This window comes from Microtus ochrogaster, chromosome 21, assembly GCF_000317375.1.
Source record: "Microtus ochrogaster isolate Prairie Vole_2 chromosome 21, MicOch1.0, whole genome shotgun sequence".
NCBI lineage: Eukaryota > Metazoa > Chordata > Mammalia > Rodentia > Cricetidae > Microtus > Microtus ochrogaster.
The window spans coordinates 7,217,878-7,225,172 of NC_022022.1; the positions used below are offsets into that span (position 1 = coordinate 7,217,878).

The following is a 7,295-nucleotide window of genomic DNA, read 5'->3' on the forward strand; positions in this document are numbered from 1 at the left end:
CTTGTGCAACCACTTTGGAAATCAGTGTTTCGGTTTCTCAGGAAATTCGGGATCAACCTACCCCCTGGACCCAGCAATACCACTCTTGGGAATATACTCAAGAGATGCCTGATCATATGACAAAAGCATTTGTTCAACTATGTTCATAGCAGTACTATTTGCAATAGTCAGATCCCGGAAACAACCTAGATGTCCTTCAATGGAAGAATGGACGAAGAAAGTGTGGAATATATACACAGTAGAGTACTACACTGCAGTAAAAAAACGATGACTTCTCGAATTTTGCATGCAAATGGATGGAAATAGAGTTTTAACTTTTATAACTCAGCAGTTAAGTCTTTTGGAATCTAGGTGAGTCCTTTGATACAGGAACCTTTGGATAACTATCAACTCCTTATGTAGGCTTGGCTATTTCTGTAGAAGTCAACCACTATCAGCAATAGCCTACCACCACCTTTTATCATTTGATATATGTCCACCATGATTCTTATCTATACCAATGCATCTTATCTAAAAAGTTCTTGTTCAAAAGCTGAGAGGTATGAGATTTAGAGATATTAACTTTTCCAAGGTAACATTAGCTGATAAAGGTGGAGCTTGATTTAACCTGACGTGTTTGACTTCTAAAATCCATGTGTGAATCTCTCATACCCTGAAATCAACACGTAACTATGAATTTGCACACCTCTTCCCAACTTAACCTTCTGTGAAGTCATTTCGTTTCTTAGAATACACAGATTGTACAAATTAGAATGCATGTCAGTTTTGGGAATCTGGTTTCAACCTCTCCCATGTTGGACTTTGATCAGTTGCTTCTCTGTAGGGGAAGTGCACAGACTAAAGCCTTAGGAGCAATGAAAGAAAATGGATTTCAGAAACTTTTCTGAAATATAATAGTTCTGTGACTGAATGAGCTATAAAAAAATCCCACAGGTAGAGAGCTCACTGACAAGCACTCAATCCCACCCTCAGTCCCTCCCCCAACAAAGACGCTTTTAGTGGAGGCTGTATCAATGCCTGCAGATTCCTAGCAAGACCGCATTGCATTTTCTGGTACCTTAGCATCCCATCCAAATTTCCTTCACACTCTTGGGTGGAAAGGGGATTCTGTGAATCTATTAAGCTAAATCTTTAGGGACTGCTTATACAGGTCATGGATTATCCAGACCCTCTTTCTCCCTCCTCCTCTTTACCTTCTGGCCCTTTACTGCTCATTAGCACCTTGTTGAGGGACCTAGCTTAGAAAGGAGTGAATGGGTGTGGAAGTCTCATCAGCTCCTCTGGCTTCAGGCCAAGAACTTTTGTGTAGATTTTGTTGGGAGGAGAAACTTAGAAACAAGACAAGTGGACCCCTGGCACATGGGGGCCTTATTCAGCCCTGTTACTCCATGTGAGTCTCACGGGCTCCCAGCACAGCCTATGTGATCTGATGTCACAGATCATTAAGTGTTAGCTGCATTAACACCTATCCTGCTCCACGGTTGTTTTATTCTCACTTTTTCACATTTCACTGGTGGCCAGTTTAGCCAACACCATTTCTGGGTCTTCCCAAGTTCTGCACTGGATCAGAGTAAAGAGAAAAGCTGAGCATTTCTTGCAGAATTGGCCCTGTGAAAAGTTGTGCTTTTGATAAGCTATTAGGTCTGAGAGATCCTTACTTACAAACAAGACTGCAGCTGATACAGTTAGATCATTTAATTAAACATTTTTTTTCTCTCTTTACTTTTTGCTGTCGGGTCTCAGCATGTTACTTAGGCTAGTCTCTAACTCAGGTATTTAAATGATTCCCCTGCTTAAGTTACACAAGTATCTGGGCTCATAGGCTTGTGCTGCCATGACTGGATTATTGTTTTGATTTCTTAAAATCCATTTAGAATAGGGTTGGTCAACAACATGGGAACTATGGGAGGTGGTGGAAACTTTCAGAGTTGATTTCTGGGATAAGTGTTTAGGACTCTGGAGTGGTCCCATAAGGAAGTTTGTGAGACTCCAGTGTCCTTAAATACTCTCTTCCTCCCCTCCCCCCTTCTTCTCTCTCCCTCCCTTCCCTCCCTCCCCATGCAATGAGTGATTTTGTTCTATCACTTGTTCCTCCCATGAAGTGCTGATTCATTATTTCTCCAAAGCAATCAGGCCAGTCAGGTTTGAACTAGAACCTCCTGAGCTGTGAGAGGAAATACAGAGCTTCTTTTTTTCAGTAGGATATCTCAAGTCCTTATTACAATAAAGGAAGAATAATTGACATAATGATTTTTAAGAGGAAATCAAGGGAACTTGAAAGCCTTTTCAGTTACTTAGAACATGAGGAAAATTTCAACCAACCAAGTACCCAACCAACTAACCAACCAAACAAACCAACAAAGAAAACCAACACCATAGACATCTATGAAGAATGAGTTCTCATTTCAATCTACTGCTACCTTGATCTTGAATGTCTAAGGCCATTATCCAACATGAGAATAACAAATTTCTATTTTTAATCAATTTTGTATTGTATTGTATGTTATTATATTAACATAAAACATGTAAGGCAGACAATTGGTTATACTCATTCAAATGTCAATCTCAGGCAGAAAGTCTCTCACAGATATACCCATGAAATAATGTGTAACAAAATAATAAAGTTTCCAGAGGATCCATAATGTTATCTCATGAAATTTACTATTATAGTTGTTTATTTACTTTAGGGGAGAAGTATGTGTGGGACAATGGTTTTGTACCCTGTAAAGATTTGCCACTTCTATCGGTTTGGTTTAATAAAACACAGATTGGCCAGTAGCCAGGCCAGATGACCAGAACAGGAGAATTCTTGGAAGAGGAAAGGCTCAGTTTGCAGTTGTCACCCAGAAGCTGAGGAAGCAAGATATGAATGCCTCACTGATAAAAGGTACCAAGCCACATGACTAACACAGACAAGAATTATGGGTTAATTTAAGATGTAAGAGTTAGCTAAAAATACACCTAAGCTATTGACCAAACAGTGTTCTAATTAATATAGTTTCTCTGTTATTATTTGGGTCTGGGTGGCCAGGAAACAAATGAGCAGCCTCCATCTACAAGCACGGAGCTGAGTTCTATAGTATTGTAATGACTGCTGTATGGGGGAATACCCATAGGGCTTTAGGAAAAGCCAATGTGAGATTCTAGATGGGAGAAGGTTGTGAAGACAGGTGGACAGATTCAGGATACTCTTTGGAGGCAAATTTTATGAGACTTGCCTGACCAACTGCATGCATGTCTTTGTGAGACTGGGGTGTCATTGTGATCTCCCAGGGGTCTGCATAGATGGTGGTTCTGTTTCTAGGATGGGGATAGTTGGATAAAAGTAAGTAGGATGGGGAGAAATTAAGAGTTATATCCTGAGCATGTTCATCTTGAGTTACAACAGTAACAGTGTAACTCTGAGCTCCTGTCATCAAGTCCTCAAGTGTTGGAGCAGCCCCGACTGACACAAAAGGACCAGCTATGAGTGAGAATCATAGTGTTTGAACTCAGATGCACACACGATGCATTATGCACTGGATTCCAGTGACACTGTTTTCACTGAGTATTCCCAACAATAGTTAGCTTTGTAAGAAATCAAGGAAGTTTCTTAAAAAGGCCGTCATGCTTTCTTTTGTGTGTGTGAGTTAGTGTAGTTATATAGTGTTCTGGCTCCTTTCTCACGTTTTTAGGCATATGGAATCATTATTGTGACTCTGATCTTTCTCAAGCTTGCTCTTTTACATCAATCAAGTTGATGATCTATACTGAGCACATATGCAGCATGCCCTCTATGAAGAGTAGAACATGCATTTATTGTTTTAATCCCCACAGCACCCCTTGGAGGTTACTTTTATGAGTTCCATTTTACATGGAAAAATGAGAACAAGAGTTCATTTTCCTTAGGACAGAGAGACAGAATCAGTATTATAGTGTAGATTGTGGGTATCAGCTATGTAATAAAAGAACATAGTCTTGGATTGGGGAGATAGCACAGAAAGACAGAAAGTGTGTGTGTGTGTGTGTGTGTGTGTGTGTGTGTGTGTGCAAGCAGGAAGACCTGAGTTTATTTCTCAACACTCACCTCAAATCTCCACATGGTAGTTCACCTATAATCCCAGAGCTGAGGCTGTTGTTGGAAACAGGCAGATCCTTGGCACTTACTAGGTAGCCAGTCTAGACAGATCAATGAGCTCCCAGTTCAGCAAGAGGCCCTGTTTCAAAAATACAAGGTGGGTAGCAAGAAAGGACGACCCCTAATACCAGCTTTTAGCATGCACAGCCACTCATGCACACATGTGCACACACACAAAATAACATGATCTTGCTTGACTTTTCAGTCTTATTGGACATGTTTAGAAAACCATCCATGTGAATTTGTTAATGGTGACTTTTGTCTAAATTAACATTTCCAAAGCTAACTTCTCACCATAATCACCTAGATAGCTCACTGAAATGTCATTTACTGATCCGTCAAGATTAGCATATGGTGGAACTGAGGTCAGAAACTTTATCCTTGACAAGTTTTATAAAATCACTAAGTTTTTTTCTCTAAAAATCTAATATGACTGAGGTGTTGGCCAGGCTTGCCTCCTATTCAGCTCAATTTTTCCTTTCCTCAGGTCTACCCAGCCCCACTCCCACATGGCTTGGGTGGGTTGTGTGTGTGTGTGTGGGGAAGAACTGCCAAACTTCTTGCTCCCTTCTATGTGGTGGTCTCAGAGCCCCTTGTGTGCTTTCCCCACCCCCTGCCTTTTATGTGATTGTGCTGGGCTGGTGCCCAATGGAATGTATCTGTTGGGGATAATGTCAGTGACTGGAAAGTAGGTTTTTCACGTGGACCAGAACCCATACTGTGCAGGAGAAAGTGCTTCTATAATGCCACTGGAAGACTTACACAAAAGATTTAAAATACCAGGACAACAACCAGCATCAATGGGGAGAGGAGGAGACTGGCATGTTGACTTAATCCCTAGGTTTTTGTTATGGCCAATAGTCAGTTGATGAAGACCCAGTTTTACATAGAGGTAACCCCCTAGATGGACTTCAAAGTGATTGAAGGGAGCTGTGTTTTATAAGGGAGGAAAAATCTACAAGACTTCTTCCTCTGGAGCAGAAGCCCTGGCATCTAGCTTAATGTGGCTGTTTAAATAAAGCTACTCCAGGAAGTTCTTAGTTTATGCTGCCAATGTTGATGAAAAGGATTTGTAACATGATGGCCTGCTCATTGGGGTTTCTGTCCTGCCTAGTTCCCACAGCTGGAAAGTCCCAAGGAAAATCACACAGAAATCTCCATAAATTATAAACTGAATAGCCCATTAGCTCAGGCTTTGTATTAGCTCTTTTAACATATATTAACCCATTATCTTTATCTTTGTTAGCCACGTGGCTCAGTACCTTTTTCAGAGGGGCAGGTCACATCTTGCTTCTTCAGTGGTCTGGGCAGGACTGGGGAGGAATTGGCTTCCTCCTTCCTAGAACTCTCCTGTTCTCGTCACCCCGCCTCTACTTCCTGTCTGGTTGACCCGCCTATACTTCCTGCCTGGCCAATCAGCATTTATTTAAAACATGATTGACAGAATACAAATATTTCTTCCACACCAAGGATTCTAGAACTTTTGAAGGCCTTGTTCCTGAGAAGACTTCAATGAGAGATGTGGATAAAAAGTTTGATTAGGGCCGAGAAGTTACAGGTTTTCCTGACCATTCTCTTGCATGGCACAGAACAGATGATTGTGTAGATCAACTGTGCTGTGATACCATTAAGAGAATTAAACTTTAAAAAGAGTCTTTGGTAAGCTAGGGTAGAAGTATACCTTATCCTTTCTATGGTCTTGGAGGTTAGCCACAAGGGTTTGCAAGGTTAAGTGTGATACAAGGAGGTACTTAGATGTCGAATAAACTAATTGAAGAAATTATTATGCAAAATGGAAAAGTGGTTGGTATAAAGTCTGAAAGAGATTACACACTGAAATCACCTTATCTGTGACCCGGGATCATGCACAAGTTAAGGTTGAAAAAGTGGGGCCAGGCAATCAGAGTGATTTGTATGCTTAGCCATCCCATCAAGAACACCAATGAGGTCAACTCCTGCCAGATTATCATTCCACAGAACAGTGAGACATTTTTGTTTTCATGATCTCCTTTGCACATAATGTGGGCAGTACAGGGAAAATACATTGCCATTGCTAAGTACAGCTGTGGAAATCAAGGTACCTGAGAAAGAAATTGGATTGTCTTTGGAACCTTTGAAACCAAAGGACAAACATGTAGCAACATCAGCGACCCATTTGTACCTAAGATTTGGGAATGTATAGCCAGATCTTTATTTCCCACAACTGTGATGCTGTCACTCACTCGGAGACAACCTGTGATGACATTAAACATACCTCTAAGAGGACTGCAGAATCCGAGTTTGACTTTGAAGAAATGAAGTGTAAGAAAAATGACATTTATGGAGAAGACTAACAGCGGTACATAGTATGCAATTAAGACAAATTTAAAGTTTGGCAATGTAGAGTCTGGGACCTCTGAGGGAGTAGGCAGGAACCAGAGACCTTTGTGGGACCAATCCCAAGTCTGGGACCTCTGCGGGAGCAGATCCAGACCAGGGACATTTACAGAAACAGGACTGAGCTAACAACCTAGGCTTGATTAGGCCTGAGACAGCGAACTCCATAGAAGCAGGCACAAGGGAGCAACTGCTGAGGGAATTGGCTGGAACCAGACTTCTGTGGGTCTAGGGCACACATCCAGAACTTCTGAGGAAGTGGGCCTGAGCCAGGACCTCTGCCAGAGTAGGCCCAAGGCAGCAACCTCAGCAAAAAGAACCCCAAGCAAGAAATCTCTGTGGAAGCAGGCCTGAATGATCCCTGGTATTGTAGAGTGAACCCCGGGAGTGCTGAGTGACCTCCAGAGTGACCAACAGGGTGACTGGAACCCTGGCCCTGACTGCACCATGAGAAGCAACCATCTGAGCCTTGGATCCACTGGCACCTGAAAGACTGATCACCAGAGTCACAGACAGCCCCAACTACATCAATCAGAGGAAAACCTGGGTAGACAAAATAAGAACACACACAACACCACAAAGAGCAACATAACACCAGTAAAAATTAGTGGCCTTGCAACAGCAAGACTTGAACAACCATATATAGATGAAGCAGGAAAAAATGACCTAAAAATAACTTTAGGAGAATGTTTGAGGCCCTTAAAGAGGAAATGAAAATTTTCCTCAAAGAAATGGAAGAAAAGACAAAAAAAAAAAAAAAAAAGGAAGACATCAACAAATCCCTTAAAGAAAAAGCAATCAA

At 41.5% G+C, this 7,295-nt stretch overlaps 1 pseudogene; it reads left to right on the forward strand.

Annotated features, from left to right (window-relative positions):
• The first annotated feature begins 480 nt into the window (after positions 1–480).
• On the forward strand, positions 481–6,450 carry LOC101996894 (annotated as a pseudogene).
• Positions 6,451–7,295: the final 845 nt, after the last annotated feature.